The sequence below is a fragment of the Ptychodera flava genome, chromosome 3 (assembly GCF_041260155.1).
Source record: "Ptychodera flava strain L36383 chromosome 3, AS_Pfla_20210202, whole genome shotgun sequence".
Taxonomy (NCBI): domain Eukaryota; kingdom Metazoa; phylum Hemichordata; class Enteropneusta; family Ptychoderidae; genus Ptychodera; species Ptychodera flava.
In genome coordinates this window covers 30,651,540-30,668,583 of record NC_091930.1, presented here as the reverse complement: position 1 = coordinate 30,668,583, position 17,044 = coordinate 30,651,540, and the positions used below count along the sequence as shown (strand labels likewise).

The window sequence follows — 17,044 nt, the reverse complement described above, 5'->3', positions numbered from 1 at the left end:
AAAAATTAAATTGAAGCCATGTCATTGTGACGATCTCCATGCAAAATACACATCTGAAAGGAGGACATTGAGAGCCGCTGCGGACGTCAGGCTCTTTGAGTGTTAGTCTTTGCTGTCTTCCCCGATCATACCGCTTTTATCAGCGTTTGCGCTAAAATAACAGCTTTTTTTCTAAAGTAGGCATACTCTTGCACTTGGCGTGAAATGGCACGTGTCCTTGTTTCGGTCCTCAGTTCTCTTTTTCCCCATTTAAATGATTCAGTTGACTGTGAGACTTCAGTGTGTTCCCCTTATACCATTCAATAGGCTGGCTGTTAGGTGTAACCAGAGCGGAACAAGATATAAAGAAATTCCATCGACGATAAATTAAACGCGGGAAATTGTTTAATCTCAGAGAACAACAAATATCTCATCTAAGTGTAAATTCAGTACGTAGCTCTTAATAAACCTCGCTTTTTAAAAAACATACTTCTGTATGTCAGCGACTGGATTAGCGTTATAATTTTTTCTTTACCAGTTGTTATACAATTTGCACTGAATTGAATAATAACATTTTAAATAAGTATGTGCCGCGAAAGTAAAAGATTTAAGCTTTTGCTCACTCTTTCCTCAAGGACTCTTCCAACCATTCTCTTTCAAAATCAAGAATAAAATTCAGAGGTCACCGTGCAAAATTTTGTATTGGAGAAACAACCTAAGATTTACCGATATTTGAAATTCAAAATGGCCGCTATCCCTGCGCTGTCTAAGAAGTAAAATACAATTTTGGATTTTCAAAAAACTAAGAAGGTGAGATTTTTTTACACCAAGGGCTTTAAAATGAGTTCCCCGCACAAACGGTAGATCAGAAAAGAATTGTAAAATTTTGAGAGTCTGAATATCTTTCCCCTTAAAAGCAATGCTCTTTTCCCTTGATGCTGACGTATCGTCTACTTGGGGAACTTGTAGGATGAAGTACTTGAGACAGAAATGAGATATAAGCAGGTTGCATTGGAGGCGGAGAAGAGGCGGCTGGCATAACAGGAAAGCAACTGGAAATGTAAATGCAGATGTTAGAACAGCTTGCCAAGAAAAATTGATTCAGAATTTATTTGCATTTTATGAAATATACAAAGTTTGTATTTAATACTTTACACTGTTTACATTGTTATTGTTGTTTTGCATTTTAGCTATGATAAAATAAATCTCTTAATGATACAAACAATTTCTTCAGGGTTTGATTTTGACAAATACAACCGAGGAGTTAATGTATAATTAAGCTCTTGCAGGGATGTACGATATCGGCAGATTTGAATGCTCACAAACAGAACCTGAAATCATCAGGTATGTACATTGAGACACTGTCCTTGAGAACGGAGTACCATCAATTGACGGCTAAACAGCGATTGTAGACCATACAGTGGCCCCGACAACTTGCCAATAATGAACTCGGTATGCAAACACTATTGTTGTGGTAATGATCACCCATATAGCCTCGATCATTTATAGGCAAACGAATGGTACGTAATCAACATACCCAGAAATTATACCATGATTTTGAGAGAGTTGTTTCAAGGAAAACCAGAGGTTTTTAAAAATACTTAAAAATTAGGTACTTAAAGGTACTTAAAAATTGTAGAGACTGAATGGACAGAACATTGAACTGAAACAAATACATGGTTTTTTTGGTACTTGTGATTTTTATTGCTACCGCCCGCCCTGCCCGAGTATTCCTCTGGAGATGAGAAACAAAATATAAAAGGGTCACACCTTTGGAGATACAAATTGAATCTTTAGGAGTGAATGTATCTCAAGCTCTTGCAGGGATGTCCGATGTCGGCAGATTTGTATTCGCGAACAGAACCTGATATCATCAGGTATGTACATTGAGACACTGCCTTGAGAACGGAGTACCATCGGAGTACCATCAATTGACGGAGGGACGGTGATGACGGCTAAACAGCAATTGTAGACCATTCAGTGGCCGATAATGAACTCGGTATGCAAACACTATTGTTGTGGTAATATGATTACCCAAATAGGCCTCGATCATTTATAGGCAAATGATGCCACGTAATCAACATAAAACCAGAGATAGCAGCTTTACACTTTATTGAAAGACAGCGAATCGGGTATCACAAGAGGGGCTCGCTCGTGAAAGTCTTCACACAGTGTGCAAGTTCATCCATTGAGAAGTCCGGGGAAAGGCTTGTCTAAGACTACCAACATCAATGTTACGTATTTGTAAAAGGCGACAGACACTTTACAAGGTAATCGTATTTAAGCAATAACCCCCGCCGCAGGAGGGTATACACGAGATTTTGGTACAATGCGCGACATATAGCACGAGCCAATAGGCGAGTGCTATGGAGCGAATTGTACCAAAATCGAGTGTATACCGTACCCGACTGCGAAGAGGATTATTTGCTTATCTTAGTTGTCTCACTTGGGTATTTTCATCACTCTAGGCCCCAAATACAGAAAACGGGCGTTGAGAGACCGAAAGTCGGAAATTCTGCCCCGAGACCGAGAATTTTTATAAGTTTGGATACGGAACAGGCACTTAGTATCCTACGATAAATACGCATTAGGTACCGTCAGTTTTTACGGCCGGGGGGGGGGGGGGGCGGCAAAATCCAGGGGGGGGGGGTCATCAAAATTTTGGAATCCGCAAAGGGGGGTCATCGCTTTTTCACTGATAAGAAAGGGGGGGTCACCACATTTTCAAAAACATAATACCAACAATAAAGTTCACTTTATGCCATTGCCATGATCGACCCTCTTTACCGGCGGCCCACTACAATAAATATACATTATGTATTACCCATGACCCTCTTAACGGGCAGACGCCTTTGGCGGCCCACTCCAATTAGGTTTACTTCATGCAATGGCCATGATCGACCCTCTTTACCGGCGGGCCGCCTGCAGCGGCCCACTCCAATAAATTGACTTTATGTAATACCCCACGGCAATCTTAATGGCCGTGCGCCTTCAGCAGCCCTGTCCAGTAAAGTCTACTTTATGCAATAGCCATGATCGACCCTCTTTACCGGTGGTACCGGTGGCCCACTAGAATAAAGTTGACTTTACGTAATGGCCCATGACCCTCTTAACCGGAGGGCTGCCTTTGGCGAACCACTCCAATAAAGTTCACTTTATACAATGTCCATGGACATGAGTTGTCTATTGAAATGAAGTTAAAAATTGCCTTACAGTCGTCCTAATTAACAGACGTTTGCATGGATGTGGCTGAGAAGTTTGTGCACTGGCATCTCTGCTACACGAAGAAAAGTGCGCGCGTACCGGAGTTCAAATCCAAACCATGCGGGTAAATTTGACGTATGGGTTTTAGTTATTTTTAAGCGGGGGGGGGGGGTCATCATTTTATTTTGTCTGACAAAGGGGGGGGTCATCTTATTTCACGAAAAATGCAGGGGGGGTCTATATTTTTTTGAACACCGGCGACAAGATTTTGCCGTGCCCCCCCCCCCCCCCGCCGTAAAAACTGAACGCTCCCTTACGTTCATATCGACATTGCATTTTATTCACATGCGACACGTACATTACACTTGTCAAAAATACCTGCTGCATGTCACAGAAAATGGGTCAAGAGTTCAAATCGAAAGAAAAAAGTAACATTCGTTTTCGTAAATTTACATAAGAACAATAGTCCTGGCTTTTTTTGGCATACTAAAAATAGATTTTCTCATTCTGTTCTGCATACGCGGTATACGATGACCGTCGCAACATTCAGGTGGCACAGTGAAGTTACAGGATCTATTTGATGTATAATTTGGACGTTAATTGTACCAGAAAACAAGCAGTTTTGAAATAATCCAAACTTGCGATGACTTCAACTTTGATTAACAGTTGTGCAGAGTGTGTTGCCCGATGCATCGAGAGCTGGCCGCTGACACTACTCGTTGCATTTCATGTCAAATTTCGTCGCAGTCGCTAGGAGTCACCCTATTGTTATTTTGAACTTCGTGGTCTACATCGTTATGACACCCTGGTCTGTTACAACCAAAACTTTTGTAAAGAATATCTGACATACCGTTACTGTGAGGAAGCGTCAACGTATTTGTGTATGAACGAATAATATCTTCATTTTAAAGAGCGGTAGTGGGCCTATACATCGCGTCTCGACTCCCGCAATATCAAGTAATGTGCACGGTGCGCTGTCGCCCTAATATTTGTGTGCATCACACCCCAGATGTGCTGCTTCAAAGATGTCTTTCATCATGGATCCCAACTTATTTTCACCAAGAGGTGAGTTACAGACCCACACTTTATCTGTGTATCAAATCGGTCTTCGGTCTACAAAGACTTCGGTCTTTCTCGGTCTATGGTTTAGATAGGTACGTTCAAATGCACCGACCGGGCAATTTTCGAAAATGCGGGTCAGGGGTCAGTTTTACCACCGCTATCAGTGCTAAAACAGTATTTTAGCATCGGTGGAATGAGCTCTCGTCCTATCAGAATATGGCACATGCATGGTTGCATGATATAATATAATTTTTGTTTTACAAACCTTGAAATTTGTACAGCATCACTAAAAAAATATTAAGTCATTTTAGAGAGCTGGAAAAATTAAACTGATACGAATGGCAGGAGTAACATGGTTTTCAAGGTGACCTTACAAAGAGTATTCATCAGACGAAGCACTGCAGGCAATGTTTTCGTTTTCGCCCCAGAACTATGCCATTAGGCGGTGTCGCTCTATTCCAAATAAGAAACAACAACAACAAAAAAATAAAACAATATCAAACACAAACAAAGTCAAAAATCATAACACGAGAGGGGATAATTAATGAATAGAGGTGTTACGGGGACCACAATTCACTACAGTGGCAATTATTTCGTTAAGTTCGTAAGACTGCGATGTTCATTCGTTTACAAATTCAATGCTTTTATCAATCTCGAAAGACGATTCAAATCCAATTTCACTGAGTCAATTCGATAAGATCAATCACAGACGTACTTCAGTGTTGATAGTTTCAGTGTCATTATCTGTCATACGTACAGTAACTACGTGGATTCGCTTCTACAGTTCACTGGTAAGCAGGTACTTACATAACACTGGTGTTGCGTTGTTCAGTCTGCGGATCCTTTGTCCATTTTCTTTTATCCTCGTCGATGTCCGTAAGAAAGTCGTATTACATAAACAGCTCGTCCAACTGTCTCGTCTGCTCGGCACACAAATCTGTCCGCAAAGATTCACGCAGCTCCATGAATTGCCTTTCGGGCAACAGCTGATCCTGGCCGGTTGCCAGTCATTCGCCTGGGTCTCTATCATGGTTCTCGTCAAGGCACGTCTGCCGAGAACCGGAGAACACATCGTCGTCGAAAACCAGACATGAACCGAAAATGCTCACGTGTATCATTATATATTGCAGATATATGTTAATGTGTACCTTAGCGACATGTTTGCAACTTCATTGAAAGTGTTCATTAACATAATGAACATTATCACATACATACACCCAGTTATCCCTATAGTATGACGTCACACTATAGGTATCTGACTACGATGAATCCATATTCCACATGTGGTGGATATGGGACCCGGACTACTTTTAAAACGTAAACAAAAATCAGCTGTTCAGAACTTATTTTCAAATCCCTGAAATGCAAAAGTGGGAGGGTAATGAAACATAAGGAAATATGGAGTATTAAAATTGTGTAGAATACAAAATACCGTCGATACTAGAATTTTTATGAATTTGTGTTTCTTCGTCGTTGATTTCGATTGAAACGTTTGATTTGTACACCGTGACATTTTAGTACGGTATGTTTACCGGCATTTTGTGTTGTCTACCTCGTCAAAATTGCCCTTCTCGATGTCCATCAAACAACATAAGCATAACCGATAACCCAAGACACGTACCAATCATCCCTGCAGCAGTAAGAATGTTTTCTGAAGCAACATTGACGGGTCTCAAGTTCAACATCACGATCAATGCTGGCGCGGCAGTCAACCAGTCGAGTCCCGGGTCGAGCCGATGAAGCGAAGAGCGTACATCATTTCTGACAGCAATGACGATACTCCGGACTTGAGACTCATCAGAAGAAACGCTATTTTATTTTTCAAGAGCGACGAGTTCACAATGTTATCAGTACATTTAAACTTAAAGGTGCAAGCTATTGTTTTGTCCGTGCATAGTGTGCATCACGTACGTTTCCTGTACTGTACCATGTTGTTGAACTTCCGTCCCCGCTTCCGTCGTCTCGCGTCTGAGCTAAGAAAGACTTGTTGCTTGTAGCATGGAGGTAGTAGAGACCGATTGAGTCAGAGCCAAACACTGTTCTTCATTATATTTAACCCTTTGCACCCCAAGGCCCTGGGGTTGAGTTGACATTTGGAAGTACTATCTAGTATGTCTGACTTCTTAAATTAGCAAAGAGTGTCCCCCATACCAATATATGTTTGGAATCACCATAAAATACTCGTCCCAAAAATATGCAAATTATGATCATGTGATCTCATTAAATATTCAAAATGGCCGCCAATATATAAAATTTTGTATTTTTTCAACATATTTCTTTATTTCCATAAGAAATTTCTCAATAAATTATCATTTTTCATCACCAAATCATTGCTTTCTATCACACCGGCATGAACTGATACAATATTGTGACCAAAATTATGAAAAAACACTGATATTTTGTATGGTTTTGGCCTACTAAGTGTAATGTTATAAAGGCCCTGTATAAGGGTTAGGTCAGTCAAAGCATAATGTAACATAACATCCAGCATCTCATGTTATGAAATATTTCAAATGTTAAGTATGTATATTTTGAATGCCAATGAAACACTTGTCCCAAAAATATGCAAATACTAGTCATGTGACCTAATTAAATATGCAAAATGGCCGCCAACAATATAAATTATCATTTTTTACATGTTTTCCAATTTTCAGTAAAAGAAAATCAATATTGTATCATATCCCAGTGCTGAATCACATTTTATAGTCCCATGACCATGAACGTTGATGTAAACTTTATATATTATGATAAACTTTACACAGATTTGATAAACCTTACACAGATTTTCTTGTCCTCCCTCGAAAGTGAAGAATTATACACAGCACCCCTGAATTGGGGTCAGACAGGTCAAGTATCCTATTTTATAACATCTGACTATTGAATTTATCAAACTTTGTCCACAATAACAAGATATTTGTTGGAATTGTAGAATAACAATTTTGGTCACATGACCTCATTAAATATTCAAAATGGCCACCAGTATTCTAAATTTACAATGATTTTCAAATATTTGCTTCTCTTTCTGACGACATTCTAAAGAATTTATCACTTCCCATCACTCAATTATGTCTAAATGTATATTAGATTCTGTTGTCTACAACTGATGATTCAAAGAAAATGTTTTTAACATCACATTTATAAATCAAATACAAGCTTCTTTCAAATCACAGTGAACACTAACGTTACAATTATTTTGCAAAACACAGACTTTGATCATTTGAGTTTGCAAATTTCATCCAATATGCATGCAAAAACATAAGAACACACAATTTAATTGCAACCAAAACAACATTTATTTTTTTCTTTAGTAAAAAAAGTAAAAATAATGTAGCAACACACTGTAAACCAGACCAAAACCCTCAAAATGTCACAAGTAATCATTTCCGGATAAGGTGGGTTTTGTGGCAGGTACATCATTAGTATAATGAAATTGGGTCTTAGAACACAACACTGTCAATATTGATTATATAGCTGTCTTTTATCATATTTTTTTAGCTGTGCATGACATCTCTAAGCCTTCCTCTTTCCATCCACGAACATCAACATTGAAGGGAAAAAATGCAGAAAGGTTTTCAGTACATTGTCTTTTCAAAGTACAGTACTGTATGTAAAACCTACTAGACTTTCGCATTTTGTTTTTCAATTATAAATCACATAAAATAAATCTCATTCTGCCTTCAATTGCATTTTACTATCAAACAAAATACTCTGAAGAGAACAAAAGACTATAAACCCCAAGCATTATACTTGAAGACAAAAACAAATGGAGTATCTATACAGTACAAAATGTTATATGATACTATTTTTACTATCAAACAAATTACTCTGTACAAAATAAAATACTACAGACCCCAAGCGTTATAATTGGAGACAAAAATAAATCCAGTATCAACACGGTCCCAATATGTTATCTGATGCTGACACACAGTCACAGTGGACCATTGTCCTCTGGTGAATGAATAGTTGACAGAAAACAGACTGGCTTACTATCCATCCAAGGCAGGGCCAGCCATCGTCAATCACTTCATTTCCCTCTGAACGTAGGTAAGCATGTCTGGCAGAGCAGAACTAAATGTGACTGTTCCACACATACATGTGTCCTGTTGATAAATGTCTTGCTATCCTAACACTTGTATAAACATTGTCAGTCTACAGATGGTGGTCTAAATTTAGTAAACCCTGCATAAGATCAAACACTCCTTGCCTAGCTTGCTTCGCACTCCTCTCCTTCTGGTTTTAGGTTCTCTTTGCCTGAAACAAACAAATACAAAATTTTTAGATGTTTTAAAATGTTATGTACTTTGTGTGAATAAGTTTCAGTACGATAATCCAAGTACAAAGCGATGCCTTTTTCGTGGTGGCATATTCTATGAATAGGAACAAAACTTGATATGGACTAAGGAATTGCTATTACATCTCTCTCTCTCTCTCTCTCTCTCTCTCTCTCTCTCTCTCTCTCTCTCTCTCTCTCTCTCTCTCTCTCTCTCTCTCTCTCTCTCTCTCTCTCTCTCTCTCTCTCAGGGTAGTGCAAACAAGTTGCAGTTACATATTTTAAATACTAAAATATAACAGTATGTAATACACTCTTTATGGAAATCTGCAAGGTATTAGCACCAGTTTGTTTCAATAAAATTTATACCACAAAGAATAACTTTGTACAATGCTTACACACACTATCTGTATCCTCCTTACATTTGAACAAGTAGCTAAATAATTCACCTTTGGCATTAGTATCTATGAATAAAAAACATTCAAATTAAATTAGATTATGAGGGATATTTATATAAAACTATAATAATACAAAAGACAGACGGTCAGTTTCGCCTGCAATAGGCCTACACATCTACAGTCAGTAGGACACCTACAGTAAACCTAAAAATGCCCTAAATGTCCTAATTCTCATCTGTCAACGTCTGTCTTATCATCTCTGTTGTTGCTCTGTCATTTCCTGGTTGTTTTGAGGTTTGTCATGTTTACTAATAAACATCGAGCTATGCAAAGTGTCGTCATCGATACATACATCTAACTGTACATTGCAAGTTGTCAATTATAAAGAGGAACTAGCCTACCTTTTCTTACTCTGCGCTGCCGTGGGGCTAGATTACTTTGAAGGCACGGGTCGGACTTCCAGTGGCTCAACTGGTTGCTGAATTTCTTCACCATTGGTGTGGTCGTAGGCCGCCATTTTGATCTACTGCGATGTCCCGTTGGTCTTATGTGCGATCTGCACTTTCTGAGCCGTTTTCTACTTGGCTTCGGTCAAAACAATCCCCCAAAACACCCCCGTCTTATAACGGATCAAAGCGTAGCTGTAGTCGGCCGCCATGTTTAAATTCCTGTCAAATTTCGCTAACGATCGCTGCTTAGATTGCAATTCAGGCCGGGAAAGGAGCTGACGTCAACGTTTGCAAAATCAGGTGTCAAAAGGTCATCTTGCGGCACTTTGGTACCGAACGGGGTTCAGAGGGTTCTAAACAAGCTCATTTTATTCGTAAAATATTAAACATACAATTGACAATTTCGTAAAACATAATAATTGTTAATTTTGAAAATTTCATACAAACTTTGAAAAGCAGAATTCTTTGAATGATGTTCGAATATTGACAAAAATAACCCGTTCCTCGCCAGCCGCGGCTGAGTGTCGCGACGTCCCGCTTGTATGTCCAATAATTTTATGAATGAATTTTCACTAAAATTGATGTTATAATATGTACCAAATAAATACCTTGCATTAAAAATCCATAGTCATTCCTATTTCCGCTTGATTCGCACAGAAAAAGCACTACGAAAGAAGCTAATTATCCATAGGAGCAGCCTGAGCAACATGTTGAGCTGAGCGCAATCAAGTCAGCTGTGACCCAGCCACGACCGCATAACACAAGCGTATGAATTCTTGAAAAAATACTCCCTGTCGTTTTTTCCCATAATTATCATTCCTGGAAGGTTTATTCACGGAATCCCCCCGTATTCCGAACGAGTGTGGCTGCGTCGCGGACGAGTGATTCCCCGTGTAGCGGCCGTATCCCTCCGAGCGTATATAAATATTCACCACAGATTAGTGCTAAAGCTCATTTAGTATACGAATATATAATTAGCTGAAATAAAAATACTAAATTTCTAGAACTGTTGTCATTGTATTACAACTTTATATCGCAAGTGTACTGCTTTTGGTCACGTCCTTCAAGCAACACATGCCAAACTGTGAAAGCTCATAAGATATGCAAATTACAAATAAGCTGACATGAAAATGCGAAATGAATTTCACTGTTGTGTGACCTAGTGTAATCATCAATGTATATAGCATACAACTTTGATCAAGTAAATCCCGGTACGCATCTCTAATTAGCAAAATAAAACTTAATTAAATATGCAAATTAGTAATTGACTGAAATGATCTCAGTATATATGCAAATAACGAATTCATTGAAGTAAGAATGTTTAATGACTTTCAATAATGTTGTATCATAGCATCTTTAATGTACATAGGTAGTTTCGTCAAATTTGGTCTAGTCAATTAAGATAAATAGCCATAATTAATGTTGTATCATAGTATCTTCAATATGCGTAGCAAGATTCGTCAACTTTGGTTAAGCTAATTCAGATACAGAAAAATTGACACAAAAGGCGAAGAATTTTTGATATCGACGTATTTTTATCGCCTAAACAATGTTAAATATTATGTAAACTACATATTTATCATTCCGTAAGGTAAGTGATAAAACCTTTACGGCCTTGATATGGCTTTTGCGGCCCTTGGTCGTACGAGTATGGGCCCTCGCACGCTCGGGCCCTTCCTCCGTACGACCTCAGGCCGCAAAAGCCGTATCAGGGCCGTAAAGATCATTTGATAACTAATATAAATGTACTTGATTAGCATTGGGTGTTTGCAGTTGCACATGTGTACAAGAAATTTAATTTTCGAATGTTGCCTAAAATGTTGATCCAATATACATGGGAGTCTGCGATAGAACTCAGATCAATATTATCTAGTATATAATAAAATAGTATAGTTATAGTAAAATTTATATTTCTTTAACCTGAGTGGACAGTTCTGCTGGTGGATATTTACTTGTCCCCGAGTCTGTCTGATAGCTCAGTAAAAAAGCTTCGTGCTTTTCCGATTACTATATATATGTGTGTACTTTGTGTGTGTACTGTGTCTGTGTGTCGTCTGCTCCACGCATACCGTCTTGCTCGGTCGCGCACAGAATTGAAACATCTAAGTCGGTTACTGTGACCAACTTTTTTGGGTTGGAAGCAGTGGCCGACTGGTTTTGCGTGAGGCCTAGGCGATGTTGCCGTGAGTGTGTGTTTGTGTGTGTGTGGGGGGGGGGGGTTCGAATCCCGTTTGGGTTATAGTAAAATTTATATTTCTAAATATTAAACTTGCAATATTTGTGCATATATGGACCCTGAATAATTGGCATGATTGTACTTGATTAGAAGAGGGTGGATGCATGTGCATAACAAGTGTACATGTGCATGTACAAGAAATTTGATTTTGAATCCTCTATACATTGTAGTCGATGAGAAAACTATGAATATGTTTTTACAATACATAACTAGCTAAATATGTGTATTTATAGACATTGGATTATTGATATTAACATACTGGATTAGACTAAGGTGGTTACAAGTGAATGTGTGTGCATGGAAATTTATTTTGGAATTTCACCAGAAACTATGAAAAACACACAGGTTTTCATCTCTCAAATTGTTATTCAAAGGTTGTTTGACCTGAAGCTTCTAGTTATTATTGATGACTCAAAAAATGTACATACGAAGACACGAACGTTTGACATTGACCTAGACCCAATTGCAATGTAGTGTAAATAGGAGAATGTCATCAAATAATTATCTCCCAAATTGTTATTGGAACGTTAAATTGAAACTTAAAGCACTATGATGGGCAGTTTTGCACAACGTAGGAGTTGGGTAAAATAGAAACCTTGACGACCTAAATGTTTCGCCTCAATGTGGCTCTCAGATCATGAATAAATAGTTCAATGTACCCTAAACTTGCGCTCGAAGAGCGCGCCGAAAATGGAAATGGCAGTAGATGAAAGTGCCAGAAAGTATTTGAGAAGGAATTTCATATTCAATAAATTTTCAAGTCTCCGCCTGTGCAATGTCAATTTTTTTTTCAGATCTCCTATTGGCAAGTTGTGAAAGTTTTCAACACCCTCCCCCCCCCGAATTCTCCCGCCCCTCCAGAAATGTTTGTAAAGACTACCATATGTCAAAATATGATCAAATATGGACGGGTAGCCATTGGTTACATATTGTCACATTAAGATCTATCATGCAGACATGTCTACACCAATGTCATTCAAACTTAATAAGGAGAATATAGATGGCATACCCAAGTATGTCAATTTGTATCGCTATGGCAACCAGCACAGTTTTCATACGTTCACAACAATTATGCCAAGAGCGTATTTACGTATATAATTTAAAGATGATATGATGACAATGATAAACACATGAAGGTCAATTTGTGCCATGATACGATCCAACATGGTGCCCGGTGACCATTTCGATGATGTTTTATGTCCTCAGTCATTACTCAGACATGCCTGAACCGATTCTATCGAAACGTTGTGCTATGGTATAAATGTGCCCTTCAATTTGTTTTGAGCTGCAGTAATCGCATTGATTAAAACAATTGTTGCAAGGATAAAAAAAACCTGGGACAAATCATCAGATCAGCCGGGAAATATCATTGCATTGAGTGATGCATGTACAAAAAATAGATTTGCCACGCAAACTCGAAACACATTGAGTTCTAAACTTGAGCTGTTCAGAAACATACAAGACGTAATCCCTCGGTTTATAATTATTGGTAGTTCAAGATTACCGATCACTATTGATATTAGTTTATTAATTATTAATATTTCAAGAATAACGATCAGTATTGGTTTCACTTAATCCTTTTACGCACCTTGTGCTGTCTTGCTGCGGGTGAGAAATTGAATAAAATATAAAATCTATTATCAAAACTCTTCTTTCTTGCTTGCCTAACTAATTGTTCTTCATTTCCTTTCAGTCCTCCCTGATAAACCTACATTAATCAGCATGGGTGTTACAAGAAAGGCGGCATTCCTCTGCATCATAGTAATAACATTTTCGTGATGGCTTTCTACATTGCTGCGTTGAACGATCACTTCCTCACTTCAGCTACCAAGTTGAGCACATCTTTCCGTCAGTAAGTAATGTTTTTTAAAGAATAACGTTTCTAGTCTTGATGACTCTTTTCATAGAATTGACATCAACCTAAAACGGGTAAAGACATCATTTAAAGTAAGGTAACCTACCAGGATAAAAGCCGATCAACGAAGAACGTAATTTTGTAGGTTGTCAGGTAGTGTCACCGTTCACGAACCTGGGGTGGAGATTGTACCGAAACTGTTTTCTACTTACTTCCTATGTAAAGAACCAAGGTAATTACTATAGTGAGGAGTGAACCAAAAACATTGGTTTGTAAGACAATTGGCAACAGTATGTATCGGTTTTAACTCTTTGAAATTTCCCGCCATTTGTCGAAATTAAACCAGAGAGTGTAAAATCAATGTTAAGAGATTGAGTGGTACGGGACTCGGAGGATTGTAACACGTTGTCTCTTTCAGGATTTTATATGCCATATTCACCATTTTACACTGTTTTGTCCACTCATACTTGTACGAAAGCGCAGACTCATTTTACTAAGCTTAATACGTAGTTAAACTTACGACATGCTTTTTTTGAGATAATAATAGTCATACAATATAATGTACTTCGTTATTTGCTTTGTCTAGACACATTGTGTTCCATTTATTTACTAAAGTCTGAAACTTACAGCAAAAGAATTTTTAAGAAATGAATATTAATTAAACTAAAGGGAAACATCATACACCATGCATTTACTATAAGTATACACAACTACAACTTAAAGTAAGGAATTGCACCGGAAAAAGAAAACTGTTGAAAAGTTGTTGTAAATTGATTTGATTACCATCAACAACAGCTGGTGATGAAGAACTGTACAGTTACACCTTTCAGTTAACACTTCATTACTGCTACCGCTAATTGTCTTACGAACAGCACAAATTGGCTGTTCAACGGACGACTGTGTGTTATGGTCGAATACATGCCTATCAGTATCCATAGAACTAGCATTTAGCTGTCCCAGTGGCGACAGTAGTATTATTCCTAACACTTGCAATAAATTATCCGCAAATCAGATTCATAGTCGTTGGTGCCATTCCTAGCGCTACTCCACAGTAATCCAGTCTTCATTTCTTACATGTACTCATGCCATCTTGTGTGCAACTAAGGACAAATCAGACAACTCATATCAGGCAAATTAAATTCATTACTATGATTGTCGAGAAGGTATTTTTCCATTGTAAAATTGCTACAATCAATACTTTTGACGTTCATAAATCAACAAAAGTTAAGAAGAAAGGGAAGAGTGTTCCATCACTCGCATATGTATGATTGCTTCCAGGTTTGCCTCGGATGCTTTAAGAATAGCCCCCAGAAACCATGGACAGAGGAGTATTTCGTGCACAGAAATCACTCAAATAGTATTTATCAAGACTCATAAGACAGCTAGTACTACAGCCAATTCTGTCATTCAGCGTTTCGGATACAATCGTAGTTTGTCGTTTGCCTTGCCGAAGATAGGACATCATTTTAATGAGCGTCAACCTTTCTCCCATACAAAGCTACAATACCAAAGACCACCAGGTAACCAGAGCGCTCATTTTAACATCATAGCAAGCCATATGACATACAACAGACCTGAACTTGATAAAGTTGTTCCTAATGCCACGTATATCACCATTATACGAAGTCCTGTACAGAGGTTTGAATCAGCGTTTGGCTTCTTTGAATGTGCAAGTGAAGTTGGACTAAATGAACGTGAAAACGCTCTCGAAGAATTCATGAAGAAACCTGACAAATACGTCACGAAAATCGGAGCACGAAAAGGAATTCTTCTAAGGAATGGCATGTCCAATGTTTTGGGATTTGATCACGCTATCATGACAATGATTCTGCAATTAATGAAATGATTGACAAATTGGACAGAGAACTTGATTTAGTTTTAATCTCTGACTACTTCGATGAATCGCTTGTGTTGTTAAAACACGCTTTATGCTGGAAACTAGATGATCTATTGTACATCAGCAAGTTCATAAGAACTAACAGCAAACGGTATCCGATATCGGAATCGGTCGCTAAAAAGATTTTGAAGTGGAACAAAGCTGACGTCAAGTTGTACGAGCATTTCAATCAAACCTTTTGGAAGAAAGTTCATAGTTACGGGGCAGATTTCTATAAGGATGTGAGTGAGTATCGAACCCGTTTGCAAGAGTTTCAAGAAGATTGTGTCGAAATGAACAAAAGGCAAAGAAGGTACGGACAACGTGTAGATGTATTTGTAATGAAGGCAAATGCAAGCGATGAATGCAAGCTAGCTTTCATTGATAATGGAAAATTTCACGACATGCTAAAAAAGGAGGCTTCAGAAAATTACAATTTGGGTCGCTTATCGCAAAAACAGCCCTGATGTCAAAACTTTCAGATTTTGAGCTTTTATGAAATTTTGGTATAGTTGTCTGGAACCCTTGAAAAAAATCAGATATGGAATTACTTGAAAATGTTGAACGTAAATTCATAAAATATTTGTGTTTCAACACTCATATTTCATATCATGCTGACCAGTATCAAGCTCTCAGATATGGTTATATAATATACCGGATGTTTTATCAAAGCTATATGCTTAAATGCACCTAGCAAACTTTTGTGCACCTGTCCTGCATTCAGACCACCTCGTATAACTGTATCAATATTTTTAAATTTGCTCCACTCAACAGATGTATGAGCAATTGTAATGAACTTGTTCGTTATAATCATAATATTGATATTTTTAATGGTTCATTTAATTCTGAAATTAGACATGTTTTATTTTAATGGCTGTTCTTGTTGATTTGTTTGCTTTGTCTGTATTGTCTGTGTATGTCCTGCACTTGATTTTAGTTTTGTATATACTTTTGTTTGGTGCTGGCATGTTAAGTGTTTTTTAACCGTTTTCTTTTGAGCTTTGGAAGAACCTGTTAATGGGACTTGATCCCTTGATTTCATAATAAATAAATAAATAAATAAATAAACAAATAAATAAATAAATAAATAAATAAATAAATAAATAAATAAATAAATAAATAAATAAATAAATAGATAGATAAATAGATGGATAGATAGATAGATAGGTAGATAGATAGATAGATAGATAGATAGAAAAATAAATAAATAAATAGATAGATAGGTAGATAGATAGATAGATAAATAAATAAATAAATAAATAAATAAATAAATAAATAAATAAATTACTTACTCAATTAATTAATTAATTAATAAATAAATAATTCAAGTTATAGAACATATTTTTAGTAGGTATTAATTAAATAGTAACAAATAATGAATATTGCAAGTTTTTGTTTTGACCCCCTCCTCCCCCGTTCCCTGATTAACTTGTCCAGTACCTCTTAATGACTCAAGCTATAGCTTTCGGGTAGAAGACTTAGGGTTTCTTCGTCATAATTGGAAGAAGTATCGGAATCGACAACAATATTTCTTGAAACTTATCCTCCACATGTGTGTAGAATTTAGATAACCTAAAACTGTGCCACCGCGCTAGCAACAAGGAAATAAATGGAAAACCAGAAACCAGAAATAAACAGTCAAAAAAACAGACGAATGAACAAAATTCCAGGTATGGCTTATGATTTTTAACTAGGATTATGGCGTTAAAGTATAA

General features: G+C 37.5%; 1 long non-coding RNA gene across 1 annotated transcript; it reads left to right on the top strand.

Annotated features, from left to right (window-relative positions):
• The first annotated feature begins 2,057 nt into the window (after positions 1-2,057).
• On the top strand, positions 2,058-16,373 carry LOC139129823 (uncharacterized). Its single transcript, XR_011551690.1, has 3 exons — positions 2,058-2,249; positions 13,292-13,450; positions 14,732-16,373. It is a non-coding gene; the product is annotated as an uncharacterized lncRNA (long non-coding RNA).
• Positions 16,374-17,044: the final 671 nt, after the last annotated feature.